Source organism: Carettochelys insculpta, chromosome 6 (genome assembly GCF_033958435.1).
Source record: "Carettochelys insculpta isolate YL-2023 chromosome 6, ASM3395843v1, whole genome shotgun sequence".
In the NCBI taxonomy this organism is placed as follows: Eukaryota; Metazoa; Chordata; order Testudines; family Carettochelyidae; genus Carettochelys; species Carettochelys insculpta.
The window spans coordinates 66856357-66872838 of record NC_134142.1 but is presented as its reverse complement, the minus strand read 5'-3'; the positions used below and the strand labels follow the sequence as shown (position 1 = coordinate 66872838).

Below are 16482 nucleotides of genomic sequence, written 5' to 3'. Positions count from 1 at the left end.
CTGGCATGATTTTAGTTAGCCAGATGTCCCCTTATCTTGAGTATGGGCAAATTTCCCACAGTCCCATAAAGTTTGTTTACAGCCACTAGTCTGGCCTGGCAATGTTCTGTGCTGTTATTTAACTCTAATTTCCCCTTAAATGTCTTCTAAGAAACCAGTAAGCAATGGAAGTGTTGGTAATATGCGAGACAATATTTACCTCCTGTGGTTCAGCAAATTTTTTGGTTCAGTACTGTTCAGGTCCCAAGGGTGCCGGACTAGAGAGGTTCAGCCTGTACTTTTAGTACTTTGATATTCATACATTTGTCTTCATCCAGGATTTCCTCTTTACTCATTCTAATATGAAATACTATAATTAGAGGTCAAGATATAAAAGTTGCCCCTTGAAAGTTAATACGATACATATGATGTATCATGGGGGCATTCTGCACCAAAAAAATAAAAAATTAAAAAATAAACAAAAATAGAAATTTTGCATCAAAATATTGTGCAGATTGCCCTGACTTTCTCTATGGCCCACTAACCCATTCTCTGGGGGCATGGTGAGGGGCCTGCAATGGTGAGCCCCAAGGCAGTGCAGGGTCCATGAACAGCAGGGCCCACTGTGTGGGGCACACATGCCACCATTCCCAGAACATCCCTGTCCCCCTGCCCAAGGGGGGAGGGCGCTGTCCACAGGAAGTGGGGGGTATGGCCCTCAAGGGGGATTTTTGAGTTGATGGTCCAGCCTCCACTCAGCCGCCTTACAGGGCCTCAGCAACTGGCTCCTGGCCACAGTTCCACCCACCCCCTGGAATCCCCTGCCCCAATTACTGAGCCCGAGCCCACTGCCTCCATCCCACACCCCAACCTCCCTATGGTCCCGGCTCCATCCCAGCCCCAGCGGGGACCCCAGACCCAGGGCAGGAGGGGTTGGTGCATCCCCCAACTACCTGTCCTGGTCCCCCCAATGTATATAGTTCCCTCCTGTAAATAGTTCATGTATTGGTTTTGTATTGGTTTCCTTGTTGCAAAAGTTTGGGTTTATTTGATAACGTGTTTTATTTTTTCAACTCCCTCATGTCCCTTGTTATTGGGGGAGTGGGCGGGGTAGATAGGCAGGAAGGGTCACGGTGGTATGGGGGATGGCAGCAGGCTGGAGGGGTTGCCCGAGGGAGGGTCACCGGGGCCCATGGGTGACTCCATTCCAGAAGACTTCCCGGATCTGGGGCTCATCACAGTGGGCTTGCCAGTTGGGGGCCGCGGCAGTCAGGTCCTACCCGGAGCTGACCTTGGGGTTCCTGGCCTCCATGGGCTTGTGGAGGGCACAGGATGTCCCTAACACCTGGGAGGAAGTTGTCCACCCCCCATGCCGGGGCACATGGAGAAGTGTTTGAACTGTGCCCTTGGGCAAGTGATGGCACCCACAATGGTAGCATGCCTGGGCTGGAGGGCTTGTGGATGGCTCCTGGGTGGGGTTTGTGTGGCCTGTGTACAGGTGCATGGGCTTGGGCTGGTTGGGGTAAGCTGCATCCCCCACCATGCACAAGGGCATGGTAGTGTCCCAGAGCATGAACCTCCCACTGCAGAATGTCAGTCCTCTCCCATCCCCCACCTTCCCCTCAAGCTTCCCGGCCCTTCCTGGTGGGCCATCCCTCAGGCAGTGAGCCTGTGTCAGGGTGGGGTGTCACAATCTCCTGGGACCATGCCTTCCCACTTCACCCTGTTGCAACCTGCCCGTGGCCCCTGTAGATTCCCCACCCCCCTTCCCATGCCAGGTCTGCAAGCTGAGCATGCCCTACCCCATGGATGGTGCCCTAACAGTCAACCTGCCCACCCTGACCTGGTTCCCCATCTGGTGGTAGCTGTCTGGGGTGACCGGCTTCCAAGTGGTCATGGCCAGGTGCCTCGCCAAGGTCTGGACATTCCACACAGGGGTGTCCTGGCATCGGGAAGCAGAGGCAAGCCAGCTGTGGAGCACCAGGACTGTTTCCTTCTGCATGCAACAACCATTCTGCAGCCATCGCACGTTGTTGCACTCGCCCATGACCAGCTGGTTCTGCCTATCGGAGCTGGTTGGGTAGCTCCAGAGGCACCTGAGGGCACAGGGTGGGCGGGAGTGCTGTGGTGAGGGCTGAGGTGGATGAGGTCCCTAGTGCCAGGTCTCAGCCACTGGAGGGGTGGTGTGAAGGGCGGCTACAACAATGGCGGCCAGCAGCCCAATCAGGGCGGGCATGCGGGCCTGGGGCTCCTGTTGGTCCCTGGCTCTTGGCTGTGAGCTTCACAATGATGGATGAGTTCTGCTCAGCTGCGTGCAGCATGGCAGGCCTCAGCAGCATGTGCAGGGAGGGGCATTTTAAGGGAGTGCCTGGCTGGAGCTCCTGGAAGGGCCTGCTGGCCATGCCACCCTGTCCGTGGCATTTCCAGCTCCAGTGTTTTGAAAGAGTGCTCATAGCTGTGTGGACGCTCTCTTTCAAAAGACCTGATGGGTCTTCCGGTCTGCTTCTTGTGTGAGGACACCATGTTTCAAAGGACAATCTCCTGAAAGTTGTCCTCTGGAAGATCATCTTTTGAAGAATCACTGCAGTGTAGATACAGCAACGAAGGGTCCTGTGGCACCTTATAGACTAACAGAAAAGTTTTGAGCATGAGCTTTCATGAGCACAGACTCACATCATCATGAAAGCTCATGCTCAAAACTTTTCTGTTAGTCTATAAGGTGCCACAGGACCCTTCGTTGCTGTTACAGATCCAGATTAACACAGCTACCCCTCCGATACCTGCAGTGTAGATGCAGCCTAAGTGACCTCTAAAATTTTGTGGTGGTCCCTCACTTTCAAGTGGGGAGGGAGGCCTCACCCTCTCACTGTGTCAGGCAGCATCACTTGGGCTCAGGCCCTACTGGAAGCACCAAGCAGTAAATAGTCTATAACGCTTAACAAGGGCTGTCTTTAGGATTTATGGGACCCTACACAGTACTGTTAAACTGGTGCACCTATGCCCTATGACAGCAGAGTGGGGATGTATGGTTTTTGGAGATGTGATTTTATAATATTCAGCAATTAAATACTTTAAAAAATAATTAAATCATGTGTGTGTGAAAAATTTACAGCCTGTAGGCTGGATTGGGCTTGCAGCTTGCCTGGATCTGGCTCGGGGCTCCATCTCAGAACAGGGACGAGAGCTGCAAGGAGGGAAGGAAACCATAACTGTAACACCAGCCCTGGATCCCTGCTATTAGCTGGGGAGCCTTGTGGGCCTGATCCAGGCATGCCAGGGCCCAAACTGGCCCACAGGCTCTGCCTGGCAGGATGAAGGGAGTAGCTCCTGAGTGTTGCAGGGAAGTGCTCCACTTTCATTGGTTGAATTGTGGCAATGGGAGCAACAGGGGGCCTGGGGGAACACTTATTTGTGGTGTGTGTGGGGTTGTGCAATCGCCAGGGTGGCTGGCCCACTCCGAGCTGTCGCAGGGGTGAGTCCCTCCCACCACCCCTGGGGTATGCAATGCGCTGGGCACTTTCCAGAGAGTCCTTCGCTGATGTCAGGGGTTGCCCAGCTGGACGTCACCTGGCTGGAAGTCCCCAAAAAGGATGACAATGATCAGGTCCCTGTCAGAGGACCCAACATCCAATGGGGCCTCTGTCTCTGTCCCTGCCATCCAGGGTGGGCCATAGGTCCTGGCTGGTCCTGAACCATCTCTTCTGCCACTCCTGGGCCGCTGCATTGATGGAGCTCTGGGGGTGGGGAGTCATCCTTGCCCATGAGGAGGCTGGGCAGCTGCCTGTAGTACGGGCACAGTTCCAGCCCTGACTCCGAGCGCCCAGCAGCGGATCTGCTCCAAGGTACGGCAGGGGTGCATGTGGGCTGACAGGCTGGTGGCCAGCTGCCTCGTAGGCAGTGGCGTTCCATCTCCATCCCACTGTCACCTGCAGGATCTCTTCATCCTCCCACAGGGCAAGGAGGTCCCACAGCTCAGCCTTGCTCCAGGAGGGTGCCCTCCACCTGGCAGCTGGGTTGGGCTCCAGGGGTCCCTCTGATGGCTCCCTCAGGGCCCCCAGACTTTGCGCTGTGGCTGGCTCTGCACCATGGTCACTCAGATCTTTCCAAGGGTCAGGTGTGAGGGCATGCAGTGCTGGGCTTTGTGTGCTCCCTGCCAGCATGCTCTCAGCTTCCTGCTGTGGGGTCTGTGGGGCTTCCTGAACCTAAAAAGCGACTGAATGCAGGGAGCATAGAGCTCCACTAGCACTGTCCAGGCTGTCTCCACACCCCAACTGGCTGGTGCCATGGAGGACTCCTCTTTCAAAAGGGGGGCCCATGGATCATCTATACACACCTTCTTTTGAAAGAGTCTTTCTAAAGAAGGTGCTCTTCCTGGTCTGGGAGCAGAAGAGGGCCTCTTGAAGAGGCTCTTTCAAAATAGTTCTTTTGAAAGTAATTTGAAAGAGGGCATTTTTTGTGTTGATGCTCTGCATGTTCTTTTGAAAAAGAGCCAGATTTTCCAAATGAACTTGCTAGTTTAGATGCAGCCAAAGAGTGTGTCTACACAGCAGCCTTTATTTCAAAATAAGCTATTCCAGAAGAGCTATTTTGGAAGAGCTTATTTCAAAATAATGCAGCTATGCACAAAAATGCATTTCAAAATAGCACTTAGCTATTTCAAAATACAGTGCCTACACACACACGTTAAAACCAAATAGGAAGAAGGGGCATTCAAAGTCAGGAGGGTCCTTTCAAAAGGCCCTCATCTATATGGGCAGTGTGGATTTCAAAAGTGGCACTTTTGAATTGTGCTTGGCCACAATTATGCTAATGGGACACTGCATATTCATATCAGCAGCTTATTAGCATCTTCTCAACTGCCTCATTAACATGCCCCCTACAAAAGGAGTGGGCACGTGTAGACACAGCTGCAGAGCCTATTTCAAAATAGAGCCATTGGATGCACTATGGCTTATTTTGAAATAGATGCTATTCCCTGTCTTAACAGCACCTGTTTTGAAATAGCTATTTTGAAATAGGCGCTATTCCTTGTAGAATGAGGTTTACCAATTTCAAAATAAGCCAACCACTATTTCAAAATAAGTTTGAAATAGTTGTTGTGTTGTATAGACACTAGGGCTGTGTCTACACTAGCCCCAAACTTCGAAATGGACGTGCAAATGGCCATTTCGAAGTTTATTAATGAAGCGCTGAAATACATATTCAGCACCTCATTAGCATGCGGGCAGCCGCGGCACTTTGAAATTGACGTGGCTCGCCGCCACACGGCTCATCCAGATGGGGCTCTTTTTCGAAAGGACCCCACCTACTTCGAAGTTCCCTTATTCCTATGAGCAGATGGGAATTTGCATGGCCATTTGCATGGCCATTTCGGAGTTTGGGGCTAGTGTAGACATAGCCTCAGATAGTTATTTCAAAATCATGGCTGTTATTTCGAAATAACTTTGCTCTGTAGACCTACCCCTAGGAGTCGAGCTAAAGAGCTGCAAACAGTTAACAGTTTGTATGAGAAGCAGGAGGTGTTTTTCTACAGTCAAACACATATTGATTAATTTTTTTTTATAATCATAGTTGTGTAAAACTGTCAGGAACCCTGAGAGGTCCAGTTCAGTGAGTCCCAACCTTTCTAAACTGTGGTATCGCTTTCAGGAGTCTGATTTATCTTGTGTACTCACTGTGACAGGATCTGACCAGAGGCAGCACTAAAGGGCAGAAACAGACTCAGCTAACCAGATGTCACCACAGGCAGAGTGGGAGCAGCAGGAAAGAGGCTACTATGGGTCAATTAAAGGCCAGCTTTCCTCACTTGAGGCTACCATGGACCTTTAAAAAGTGTTCCCCGGTAGGGAGGTGGGAGAGTGGAGGAGGTTGGAGAGAAGTGAGGAGATTGGAGCAGACGAGGGTGGTGACCAAGGAGACCACCAAGAGTTCCAGAGACAATAGAGGAGGGAAGCTGTTTCTGCAAGGAGTGTTTGGGCTCCCTGCCCCTGGTAAATCTCAAGCCTTAGCTGGAGGCTGGGAGGGACTGGTCACACAGCCTGGTCAGACCAGGGGGGCTCCTACCTGCTGACCTTTGGGTCAAGGGAACAAAGCCTGAACCCTGGTGAGGGCAAGCAGGCCCCATACTGCAGGACAGTGGACTGAGCAGGGGTCTGAGGTCCAGGAGTGACACCGACGCTGCCACACGTGCTGTTAAGTATGGGATGTTCCACTGCAGTGAGACACATTGCTGTGAACCCATCTAGGGCAGATTAAGCCAACCCAGGAGAGGGACGACGGACGGAATGGAGGATGTAGTAGAGACGCAGGGTGATTTTGAAGCACCACTGTTAGACGCCATTATGGCTTTTTTCAAAATAGCACTATTCTCTGTTTTAACAGTGCCTGTTTCAAAATAGGCATTATTCCTCCTGCAGGCCGTGGCTACGCTAGTCCCCACCTTTCGGAAAGGGCATGATAATGAGCCACATTGTCAGATGCTAATGAGGCGCAGCCATGAATATGCAGCAGTTCATTAGCATGATGGCAGCCATGCATGTTTCGAAAGTGATGCTTTTGAAACACGCACTGCCCATGTAGACAGGGGCCATTCGAAAGGACCCCCTGGACTTCGAAAGCCCCTTCTTTCCAAAATCAAATGGGATGCATCTGCTGAAGCGGGTCTTTGCCCACAAAAGCTCATGCTCCAAAATATCTTAGTCTATAAGGTGCCACAGGACTTCTTGTTGCTGTCTTGAAATAACTTGGCTATGTGGCCATAGCCAAGGGGATCTCAAGGGATCATATAGTACACATATAGTCCCCTACACTCTAGGAGACTTCTTTGATTTACATCAAACCTGAGAGGTGTTTGTCTAACATGTTCTTATAAATATCTGATGATGGAGATTCTCCCTGATAACAACCTTCCACATGATGAAAACTATAATCACATCCCCTCTCCAAACCCCAGCTCCCTCTCCACAGTACTTCTTCCTTGGCAGTCTGTCATGAATGAGTGCAGGGAAGAGATTAATATCTTCCTGATATAACTTGAGTCAAGGTGAGACAATAGGAGTGGAATGCCTTTTTTAAACTGAGAACAATTGCTGTTTCAGGAGTTTTTGTCTGCTGGGGAGAGAGAAAAGACAGAGGAAGAAGAATGTCTCCCAGGCAATTGAGATGAATCCCATAAATATCGTGACCATCTCAAAATCAGCCATAAAGGTGCAAGTGGAAGGGAAATGCGTATTTAGATGCAATCAGGTCATGGTTATTTTGTATTTGGTTGGACTGGCTATCTCTGGGTTTTTTGTTGTTGTTGTGGCTTTGACTTGATGTTTCCCCCTGTAACTTTTAAGCTGAATCCCAGAGCCCTGACACAGTCCATTCTCATTTTCTATCTGTGCAACTGACTGTTCCTTCCTAAATGGAGTACTTTGCATTTGACTTACTGAATTTCATCCAAGTTACTTCAGACCCATTCTCCAGTTTGTCTAGGTAATTTTGAATTTTAATACTCTCTTCCAAAGTATTTACAACCTCTCCTCTCTTGGTATTGCCCACAGACAATATAGGTGTACTCTTTATGTCATTATCAAAATCTTTGAACATATTGACCAGAACCAATCCCAGAACTGATCCCTGTGGGACCCCACTTATTATGCCCTTCCAGCATGACAGTGAACCATTGATAACTACTCTTTGGGAATGGTTTTCCAGCCTGTTATGCACCCACCTGGTAAAAGCTCCATCTACTTTGTATTTCCCTAGTTTGTCTATGAGAAGATCATATGAGACAGCTTCAAATACCTTACTATACCACATACACCACTTCCCCTATATCCCCCAGGCTTGCTATCCTGTCAAAAAAAGCTATCAGGTTGGATTGATGTGATTTGGTCTTGACAAATCCATGATGACGCTTATTTATCACCTCATTATTTCTAGATGTCTGCAAATGGATTCCTTAATTATTTCCTCCATTATATTTCCCGGTACAGAAATTAAGCTGACAGGTCCATAATTCCCTGGGTTATCCTTGTTTCCCTTTTTATAGATGGTTACTATTTGCTATTTTACAGTCTTCTGGAATTTCTCTTGTCTTCGATGACTCTGTAAAGATAATTGCTAATGGCGCAGATCTCTTTTCAGTCAGCTCCTTGGGTAGTCTAGGACGCTATCAGACTCTGGAGAGTTGAGAACATCTAATTTATCTAGGTAGTTTTAACTTATTATTTCTTTATTTTAGCCTCTGATTTTACCTCATTTTCACTTGCATTCAGTATGTTAGATCTGTAATCGCCAGCAACCTTCTTGGTATAAACTGAAACAAAATCATCATTAAGCACATCTGCCATTCCATATTTCATTGTTTTTTCCCTCTTCATTGAGTAACAGCACAACCATATCCCTGGTCTTCCTCTTGCTTCTTACATATTTTAGAATTTTATTACCCTTTATGTTTCTAGTTAGTTTGACATTATGTTGTGCCTTGGCCTTTCTGATTTCCCTACATACTTGTTATTTGTTTATATTCATCCTTCATAATTTGACATTGTTTTCACTTTGTGTAGAGCTCTTTTTTTGGTCTTTAGATCTTTTGAGACCTCTGGGTTAAGCCAAGGTGGCATCTTGCCATTCTTCCTAACTTTTCTTCTGTGATAGGTTCAGTCGCAGAGATTCCCTTAAGACTATCAATTGTTGTGCTGAAATACCACTGAGCCTAGCTACCTGTCCTTTGGGGTCCGCCACCATCCTGTCCTGCTGGGCCAAGTGCTCTGGCCCCTTCCAGCACTGGCACAGAGAGGGGGTCATAGCCCACAGCAGAATAATACAGACACTGAAATCAGCTCAGCTTCAGGAAGGCTAAGATAAAGGGACTTGCCACAGTACCCAGGAGCACAACCCCAATGGACCAGAATCCCACATAAATCCATCTAATTCTGTATAAAGTTTTACACAGAAAAGCTCATTGTCTGCCATCGTATGTAAAGAGAGACATGCACAGCTGCTTCCGCTGACCAATTATGTATTGGTAGTAACAATTATGTATTTTCTCTGGATTTGTTATTAAACTAAAGTGGCTTTATTAAATATAAAAAGTAGGATTTAAGTGAGACAGAACAACGTAGGTTACTAAACAAACATGCAAGCTAAGCTTAATACAGGAAGAGAACTTGTTATAAATCATAATTTCTCACCCTAGTTCCTATTTCAGGTAAAGTCCTTCTTATGTCAGAGGTGTCTTTTCTGACCCGATTCCAGCAGTTTCCTCCACCTCATTAAAATCCTTTTGTTTCCAGGTGTTTTAAAATATTCTCTTGGTGTGGCGAAGCAATCTGTAAGGCCAGCTGAAGACAGGAAGCCTTTGTTTGATTCCCTAACTATCCTGTGGAAAAGTACAAAATTCAAACCCTGTTGCCAACTTTGTCCACATTTATTCTGGAGTCACCACCACTGGACCAAACCACATCACTTACGCTACAGAGTATTTTGCATAAATCATTTTCCAGTTATGCATATTCATTAGCATATTTCCATAAAGAACATTAAATGCATCATAATATCTAGGCATTGGAATAACAGGAGGAGAGGTAGCTTGGTGGTTAGAGCATTGGCATTGTAACCCCGGGGGTTGTGAGCGCAATCCTCAAGGGGCCCTTTCAAGGGTCTGGGGCAGGTTAGAATTAAAAAAAAAATGTAAGGGATGGTGATAGGTCCTGCTATAAGCACAGGGGATTAGACTCGATGACTACTCAGGGTCCCTTCCAGTTCTATGAAATATACAATTTGCTTTGAATACTTAATAATATCTCTTTGAAAAACCTGTCAGCTCTCTTGAATTGTTTTTCTTCTGGGACTTGCTTCCCATGGGATCTTACTTACCAACTCCCTCAGGGTGCAGCAGAATATATTCATTTTTGCAGCAGCAATTTATTCATTTGTCACACATTTCAGTTGGTTGTGTTACATGTTGGCAGTTTGAAAGGTAGAGAGGTACGACAAGAAAACGCTTTAGACAGTTCTGTGGTGCTTCCGACTAGTGTGATGCAACATTTCAGAAGGACTTTGTTTTATTTTGTGTGTGTGTGTGTATATAGAGAGAGATTGTGTAGAATTAAATTCTTATGACTGATCTCTAGTATGTTGTGCTTCCTCTGATGTTCAGACTCTGAAATGTTACTGAATGGTCTCTTGAAATGCTTGTTAAGTTTTAGTTTCTATTAGTGTAATGTAGGATTACTACGAATCACCAGAAAGTGATTCAGTACAGCTTATAATACCTTCTGTTTAACTGAATGAATAAGCAATTAGCACTGAAAGAAATTATTTGTTAATTTTCATGCATGATTTTTAAAGAAGCTGTGCGTATTATATCGAAGTTTGCTTGCTGATTAAGGCCAGCCTTACATAAAATGGTGCCTGGGGTGAAGAGCATCTTTGTTGAGCCCCTCCACTATTTGTTAAATGTTTGAATACCTTAATTTTTATTGCATTTGTAGCCCATTTAATGAATTCGTACAGGATTTGTTTGTATGATTTATCCCTGTTATATAAGAAGGTGCACACTAGGATATATAAAATGTCATCCTTTCTGCAAACTAGACTGCAACTGAGCCTTTGCCTCCTATACTGAGCTCCTGAAGGCTTCCTCGGGGTGCATCTTTTATTGTCTATGAGGGAAAATAGACAATGTTGGAGAGAGTAAAAGTCTATGTTCCACAATATTAGAAAGTAATCAAAAGTTATATGTTAAGTGTGGCAACAGAAGCAAGAGTATTTTTATGCTGTTGCATAGATAGGGGGTTGATCGAAATCTCTAGTGTCTCATTAAAGATGTCCTTTGATTAATCACTACTTATACCAGTGTTTTCTTTTTCTCTAGGGGGATAAAAGGTGCTGGAACTCAAGCCCCAAAATGCCCCCCTATCCCAAGGTGGCTTAACTACCCCTGTCCATAGCCCCAAACCACCCCCTTCTTGCCCCCAGGTGGCTTAACTTCCCCACAGCCCCAAACCACTCCCCTACTTCCCCCAAGCATCTTAACCCACCACAAGCAGCACCAAACATCACACCCCGTGCCCCCTTCAATCCCCAGGTGGCTTAACTTCCCCCCAGCTTGCAGCCTCAAAATGCCTTCCCTCCCAAACCCAGGATTCACTCATCTTACCCAGGACTCAGAGCTTCACGTGTTGCTCTTTCTCCAGGCCATCTCTCTTCATCACGGCTGTGTGGCTCCCCACAGCCCTCCAACAAGGGCAGCACCCAGTGCCCTGCTGTGCTAAAATAAGACTCAGTTTAATTGGTTTAAACCAATTAAATTGAGTCCTCTTTCAGTGCAGCAGGGTGCTGGGAGCCAGAAAAGAGCAGCGGCGGCGGGAGCCACAAATGGCTCTTTAAAGAGCCATATGGAGCTGGGAGCCGCTGAGCTGCCTTTTAAAAAATGGCAGTGCCGGGAAAAAAGGTGCTGGAATGCTGTTCCAGGGCATTCCAGCAGGAAAAAATCCCTGACTTACATTTTTCAAGTCCTGAAAATGCAAGTACACTTTCACAATTACAAAATTAAACAAGGTTCACCATATCACAGTCAGACGCTCACTTTGTGCTTATAACTGCTTACTGACTGAGTGGCAAGCCCTACCTTTTGTATTACTTGCTTGGCAGTCACTGGATAATGAGTAGGACGTCTTCTTGTCACCCTCCTGATAAGGCTGTAAGGGTATGGCTGATAACATTTCTTCAGGTTCATGGAAAATGTCGTTCTCAGACAGTCTGGAAGATTGTACATGAGAGTCATGCAAGTCAGGTATAATTTACATGCCATGAGATTCTACAAAGGTCCAGAACATTCTAGGAGGTTAGTGAAAAATGAATCCACATACAGAATACCTGAAACATTTTACTTCAGATGTTCTATTTTTCCCTTTTGGTACTAACAACTAAAACAGCACCCCACCCCAGGCACACTAAGGGGTCACCTAAGTTGCCTGCCACTAAGTCCTGTCTTGTAACGATTTAATCTCTCTCATTTCTTGGGAGCAGGGCTGATGCATTTAGGATATCCTATGCAAGCAGCAACTGTACCTTGCCTTGCAAAAGAGTTTTGTTTCTCTACAAATGCCCTGATATCAGTTCATAGCATAAATTCCTGCCTATGGGCAAATAATTGACTCACTCTCTGTATAAAAATCTGAAACTTCTTTTGATAACTGACTATCACAGCTGTCAAAAAGTGCCAGCCTTATTTCCATTTCATGTGGGATCAGGTCCACAGATGTTTGGGGAGAGGTGGGACAGAAGGGGAGGTAGTGGCCGGAGCCTCAGGCCCCTTAAATTGCTTCTGGAGCATGGTTCCGTGCACTCCAGGGAATGCTAAGGGGCTGTTGAGAGTGGCTTGGTGCACTCCAGGCAGCACTGAGGGCTGACTGCCCTCAGCCCAGCCCCTTCCAAGAATATGGAACCACATCCCTCCCCACACTGTTGCCAAGGGCCCACGGAGGCTGTCAGCTCCCTTGTGTAGGAGATACTTCACTTGCAGTAGCAAAAGCTACTACTGCAAACCATGAAAATCACCATATGATGTTCCATTTCCAGATTTCAGATGCTAATGCAGAGGCAATAAGGCTCCAGCCCGCAAAGTTTTTGCTTCCTTTCTCGACTAACTCCAGGGTTCTTGTTAGTAAGCTGCATATATCTAAGGTACAAAATGTTTAACATTAAGGCTATGTCTACACTACAGCACTCTGTCAACAGTAATGTCTGGAGAGAGTGCAACAAAAGCAGATCAACAGAGCAATTTCCTCTGTCAACAGAGAGCAGCCGGACTGCCCTCCACTCTGTCAACAGAATGGCTGACTTGAAGCTCTGCAAACAGGGCTGCCAGGTGAACTGGAAGTTCTCTCTGTCAACAGAAGTGTCTACACTCAACTTCTGTTGACAGAACTCTGTCAACAAAGTGTTATTCCTCAAATTTTTGAGGGATAACTTTGAGACAAAAGCCCAGTTCTGCCAACAGAAGGCTTTAGGAGTGTAGACGTTCCCTGAGTTCTGTGGAGAGAAGGCCCTTTATGTCGCCAGAACTCTCCAGTGTAGACACAGCCTAAGTAGGTAATGAAGCACTGAGTCAGAATATACCAAGATCATTTGAGCTAATAAGTAAATATTAACTTTATTTAACTTGAAGCACAATGTATTTTGATGCGCCCTCTTCAATTATGTAAATATACATTCTGTCTGTCTGCAGCAAAATATTTGAAATCTTTCCAAAAATAGCTATGAATGTTTTAAAGGTAACACTTTCTTCTAAACTTCTGAATGGCAGTGAAAAGTCTGGGGGAAAAATTACTCTTCTGAACAATTCAACAGGCACAAACTTGCATATGATCTCTGACTGTAAGGCTAATAATTTGCACCAAAGTCATTTACAAATGGAATCCATAATAATACCCTAATGGCTTTGTCTCTGCTGTAGTGGCAAGATCATTTAGGGTGGATTGAGTTTACTAGTAACTCTAAGTTAGTGAAATTGGTCATTTTAATTATAACAGTAGACACATGATTTTCAGATCCAATGGTTCCAGGTTTATTCTCGGTATATAGCTTGGGCCAAGAATTCATTACACAATTCATAGAATTACAGCAGAATAATACAGTCAAGGAGCTAGGAATCTCTTAGTTTAAATTCTGCAATCTTGGCTAAGTCAAAAACATCTTTGTGCCTCAGTTTCAAGATCTATAAAATAGAGAAATATTTATCTATTTCCCAGGGATGATATGAGCATAATTTACTGTTGGTAGCACCCTTTCAAGACAAGTAATATGGCTTGTTTTATACATGGGATCTGATTATTTAACGTTGTTCTGGTTCTCAGGATTGTTTCTGTAGTAATGTAAACAACTGAAATACTGACTTTTGATTTAAGTCATGAGACAAAATTCATATTTTGATGTAAAAATACTTGTAAACAAACCTTTAATTGCTATAGCAATGAGGAGTTCTGTGGCACCTTAAAGACTAACAGATTTATTTGGTGAAAAGACTCAGGGTAGCTGTTAGTCTGTATGGCTATGTCTACACTAGAAGCATCTGTCTACAGAAGTTACTGTCAAAAGAAATGTTCCGACTAAACTTCTGTTACAGAATGCCTCTACACATAAAAATGGATTGATCTTTTGACCGTTCTGTTGACAAAAGGGCCCTGCAGAGCATCTGCACAGCTTTGTCAACAGTTTCTGCTGACAAAATGCGTTCTGTGTGTAGATGTTCCACAGGCTTTGTCTACAAAACTCTCTGGTGTAGACATAGTCCTTCTGTAAAAACCAGGAGTGTTATAGCACCTTAGAGCATAATCAAAACAAAAAAAGCAGTCAAGTAGCACTTTAAAGACTAACAAAATAATGTATTAGGTGGTGAGCTTTTGTGGGACAGACCCATGAAAGCTCACCACCTAATAAATTATTTTGTTAGTCTTTAAAGTGCTACTTGACTGCTATTTTGTTTTGATAGTATATAGCACAGCTTTCTCTCTATTATTATTAGAATGTAATGGATTTATTAGGGCTTAGGCATTCAGAAAGCAAATGATAGTGTTTTGGAGCATTTATATAGTACATCTTAGTATTTTTAATTATTGTGATTTAGTTTGTGTTTTTGTAATAACCCTTCTAATCTGAGTTGTTCTAGAAGTTCATCTTGAATTACCATCTTGTGTAATCCACATTTAACCACATCAGATATTGCCCTCTTTTTCCAAAACTCACATTCCCGTGGATTTAGAGGGCATAGAATAAAGAGAACCATTACTGTAACTTATTGCAAAATCCACTTGTGGAAGGCCAATTAGAAGTCAAAACAACTTTATTTTAGTATCATGGTGTATAAAGACAGACTCTTGAAATTAGTTTTGCTCCAGAAGATTCTCAGTCTGAAAAAAAAAAAAGAAAACAAAAAACCCAAAAATGAAAACCAGAGGAGTTGTTTGTGTAAATGTTGCAAGAATGTGAGAAGACCAAAACTATATCAGCTTTCTTGGAAAAACAGGGTTATAAATTGATAGGAAGAACAGCTGTATGTTTTTTTTTCCCCACAAGTCTGGCAGGCGACAATGTCTGAGTTCTATTCCTATCTCCTCCACAGATTTTCCCTCTGAACTTCAGGAAATTGTTTACTTTCTTTGTAGTATGCCTCCAACTTGCCCTGTGTAAACAAAGGGGCATTCACTGGAAGAATGGTTGTCTTCAGCGAGCTAGTAAATAAACATCCCCTTTCATTAAATACAGCTTCAAGTATTATGTACTTGTATTATTATTCCCTTACCAGCTGTGATCTAAAGTGAGCGTAGTATTTACTTCACTGTGGTGTAGTGAGGCTAAATTAATTTTGAGATCCATAAGTGGAAGGTGATTAAAGATCTACAAATAGTGGTAGATGAAGACTTTCGTGTTTTGACTGCAAGGGGTTGAAGTCAATTTTATAGTTAAGGATATACATATTAGAATCCTTCCCCACATGCTACTGCCATATCTGTAGTGCAGTGCTTTGTTCCCCATACACCCTGAAAAGTGATCTCTTTAGCGGGTGACTGTAACTGCTATCAGTTACAACAAAAGTTTTATCATAACCAGTTATGTTTTTGCCATTTATATGAGCTAACTGAAAAGCAATGTTCCTTTAATGGAATATTAATAATACAAATATTATACTAAAAATTCACTGTTCAAAACACTTGCCACATTCACAGAATTAAATTTCCTGTTCATTATTATGCTGTCATTTGGTGTTTCACTTTTGGTAGTACTCTTTTGGGTATGTTCAACCTTGGAAAATGAAAATTGACTAATCACACCCATTTTCGTTGAGTCAGTTCTGCTTTCTGGTTTTCAAGTAGCAAAATGCCAGGAAAATAATTCTTTTCAGGGGAATTTCTAAAACTAACTAGATTTCCTCTCCCCCACCCCCCGCATATATATTCAATTGTTATCATGAGCATCCAGGCACAAAGCTGCCATCTGACAAAGTACTGTATGTTTATGCACTGCCCTACGATAAACTTAGAACAGCTGCATCCTCTCACACGTGAGCTACCCTGCAGTGATCTTGTGGGATTCTCTCATGACAGTTGCTAGCTATCAGGTTAGACCTGAGCAGGAAAGTGTTTTCCTGCCAACAGAGTTGTATGATTAAGCTATATATATGCTGCTATTTTCTCTGAGTAAGAGCTAATTAATTTTTAATCAAAATAACATTAATGCTTCTTTACTCATTCATAGGGCTGTAATGGAGATAGCTTCCTGTTAATCACACTATTACCAAGCTTAACCATTCAAAAACCTTGAATCAGACCTCTAATTTTCTGATTTTAATTAAAGAGATTTTTAATGTGTTTTTGTAGTTGTCTTCTGGCTTTTGATCCTTTTATGTTTCCTTTGAGTCAAGGTTTTGTTTCAGCATTTTTCTCTGTGAACCATGAGGGCTATGCATTTTAGTGATTCCTTTTTTCAATGATAGTAGAGATTCTTCAG

At 44.4% G+C, this 16482-nt stretch overlaps 1 long non-coding RNA gene across 1 annotated transcript in view; it reads left to right on the top strand.

The window, feature by feature from the left end:
* The window catches only part of LOC142014178 (uncharacterized), a 39666-nt gene extending 24480 nt beyond the window's left edge, over positions 1–15186 (top strand). Inside the window, exon 3 of the long non-coding RNA XR_012645879.1 lies at positions 15098–15186. This is a non-coding gene — a long non-coding RNA (uncharacterized LOC142014178). The remainder of the gene's footprint in view (positions 1–15097) is intronic.
* The last annotated feature ends 1296 nt before the right edge of the window (positions 15187–16482 follow it).